The sequence below is a fragment of the Eschrichtius robustus genome, unplaced genomic scaffold (genome assembly GCF_028021215.1).
Source record: "Eschrichtius robustus isolate mEscRob2 unplaced genomic scaffold, mEscRob2.pri scaffold_524, whole genome shotgun sequence".
Lineage (NCBI taxonomy): Eukaryota > Metazoa > Chordata > Mammalia > Artiodactyla > Eschrichtiidae > Eschrichtius > Eschrichtius robustus.
In genome coordinates this window covers 64,315-67,500 of record NW_027175415.1, presented here as the reverse complement: position 1 = coordinate 67,500, position 3,186 = coordinate 64,315, and positions in this window count along the sequence as shown.

Sequence of the window (3,186 nt, the reverse complement as noted above, 5' to 3'; positions counted from 1 at the left end):
CGGCGGGGCTCGGGCCGAGGCCCAGATCCCCCCTTCCCCGCCCGCCCGCCGGGAGCGGGGCGGTGCGGACACGGCGGCCGGCCCACGACGGCTGGCCGGGGACCCGACGACCCGCGCTCGGGCGAGCGCGCCGGGGCGGGGCGCGGCACGGCGTGGGGACAGACGGCGGTCCCCCCTCGCCCAACACACAACGACGTCGGCAGACGGGCGGCGGTGGCGGCGGATCACGGAGCGGAGCCGCGGCAGGCTCGGGGAGCGAAACACACCGGGACGCGGCCCGGGGGTCGGCAGAGACGCGACGGACGAGGCCGGGTGGACGGACGGGAGAGAGGGCCGACGAGGCGCGGCTGGCTCGGCCGCCGTCGCACAGAGGCGGCGGCGACGTCACAGAAGCCGTGGCGGGAGGGGGCGGCCGCGCGCCGCCGCGAGGGGGCCCGGGGGCCGGGCCTAAGGGCCCGGACGCGAGTCGGCCGCCGGGGCACGACACGGGGTCTCACCGCCAGAGGCCTCCAGCGCAGGGGCGGTCCCGCGGCACCCAGGACGCCGACTGGCCTTCCTCGGGCCCCCCCAGGGGCCCCGCTCGCGGGGCTCGCGACCACCACCGCCAAACACCCACGAGCCGCGGCCGGCCCGCGAGAACACTCTCCCGCGCGCACACCGGCCGCCCCGCGGCCCCCACCCCACACACACCTCCGCCGCGCCCGACTTCCCCGCCTCAGGAACCGTGAGCACTCCACCCGGGGACGCCGCCGGCCGAGGCGGCCGGGGGGGGCGACACCCTCACGAGGGCGAGGCCGGCTCGGTCCCAGACGGGGAAGGGGACGTGTGGGGAAGGGGGTCATGGGGTGGGGGCGGGGGAGGGCCGGCGGCGACGGGGAGGGGGCGGCACGCACACACGGCGAGGGCCGCGGGGCAGAGGCGCGGGGCGCTGCCCAGGGAAAGGAAGGGCCGAGGCACGACCGGGCCACCAGGAAAACAAGCGCGGGGTCCCACCGCCACACACACGAGGGCGGTCCCACGACGCCTGAGACGCCGGCCGGCCCCAGCCACCCTGGAGCCTCCCCACGACCCGGCCCCGCCGCCAGGGCCCGCGTGTGACGGTCTCCCCCGCGTGCCACGGAGGGACCCGTCCACCCAAACTCAGCCCCTCCGTCCTCGCCAGATCCGCCTTCATCCAAGTCCGACCGCCGGGGCTCGCGCCCCAGGGAAACGCTCCCGAGCGAGGCGACCCGCACCGCGCCCACACACCGCCGCCGGCTGCGACTCGCGGCGAGGGCAGGCGCGACGGGCTCCTCGTGGCTGCGGGACAGGGGAGTCGGGACGCCCGGGCGTCCCCGCCCCCTTGAGCTCGCCACGGGGGTCACCGCACGCGCACGCACACGCGCACACGCGGCCCCGCGCCGGACGCCGGCCTGGCGGGACCCTCCCCCGACTCAGAGGGGGGAGGCGCGGGCCGCGGTAGGCAAAGAGCGGCGCACGGCCCCACCGCGGGGCCGGCGCAAGCCCTCCCGCGAAGGCGAGGGGCTCTGCCCACGTGCTCTGGCAGTCGCCACCGTGGCGACTGCACGCTTGGGAGGGGCAGCGGCTGGGGGGTCCGGTACCCCAAGGCTCCCTCTCGGATCGCTAGAGAAGGCTTTCTCACCGAGGGTGCATCATCCCCCACCCATCGTCTCCCCTTTGGGCCCGCGGAGGCGCTCCACAAGCCGCCCAGTCCACGAATGGGCGGGGTGGGGGGGGTCTGCGGTATGGGTAAGCACACGGCCCACAGGAGCGCTCGCGGCCACAGCCGGGGGCACAACCTCAGCCGCCCCCCGGCCCAACACGATCCCCCCAACAGCACAGCCGTTGGGGGACGACCGCGACGAGGCGGCACCCGGCCCCCCACCGAGGGGGGGAAACAGAGGCACGCCTCCCTTACCGTCTCGACCCCCCCCCCCAAGAGAGCCACTCAGGGGACACACCACCGCGGTGGGGACCCGAGGAGCACGCTGGGAAAAGGGAACGACACCACCGCTCGGCCTCGGGCACCTGAGGGACAACCTGGAGCGCTCCAGGGGCACCACCGACGGCCAAGCAAGGCACGCTCACGCGCCAGCAGGGGCGCGCAGCGCAGCGGCGGGACGGCCCCCCCCAACGACGCGGGGAGGACCGCTCGCGAGGCACACGCCAAGGAGGCGAAGCGAGAGTGTCTGCTGCGTCCGAGGACCACGGACCCGCCCGCGCCATGAGGCAGGGGGCGGGAGACCGAGGGTCAGGGCCGGAGACCACCACCCCTGCCTTCCCCCACACCCCTCGACAGGCCGGGAGGGTGTGAAAAGAGAGGCGAGGGGCCCGCGGACAGAACGAGAAGAGCGGTCCCGTTCGCCAGGAACGTCCGTCCCTCGTCTAGCGCGACTTAGGTCCGGCCCAGGAGAGCGCGACATCACCACATCGATCAGTCAATCCAGCGAGCCAGGGGCCAGAAAGCCCCGAAGGGGAGGGGCACGGTGAGGACCATCATCCGAGGAGCCTGCTTCAGCCTCACCGGCAGCCGCAGCCCCAGCCCCCCCCACTACCACCTCCTTTTCTTTCTCTCAGGCAACACTGGCCGACGACCCCGCCAGGAGAACGCCTGACACGTGGCACGGAGCCTGCGGGGTGGGGCCGTCTCAGCCACCACCGGGTGCCTGCGGCGGGGGGTGGGAGTCACACGGGGTGGAAGACCCACGCGCCACCTCGCCCCGCCGCCCTCGGGTGAGCCAGAGACCGGAGGCGGCACCGCGGGCCGGGTCAGCCGGGCGCACACACGAGAGCCGGCGCGCAGGCCCAGGCGGGCGGCTCAAGCGGCAAGGGCCGGTTCGGGTGCCAGGCGGCAGTCCCAAGCCCAGAGCCCTGCATGCGTCCGGAGTCCCCAAGTCCTCAGCGACAGACGCCAAGGAAGACCGTGTCAGCACCTACCTGGTGGCAAAAAAGGCCCATTTCGGGCGAAAAAAATCACGACGCCCGGCAGCGGGGCCCATCCACGAATCGCAGGGGTGGTCCCCGGGACCTCGGTCCCGCCACCTGTCCCCAACACTTCCCCATCCACACCAGTCCCGGAGCTCTCGGGGCCATCTGGTCGACCCGAGGAGCGTGGTGGCAAAGTGGGGGCGGGGCGGGGCGGGGCGGGAGGGGCGGGAAAACGTGGGAGAGGCAGCGAGCGGGCCG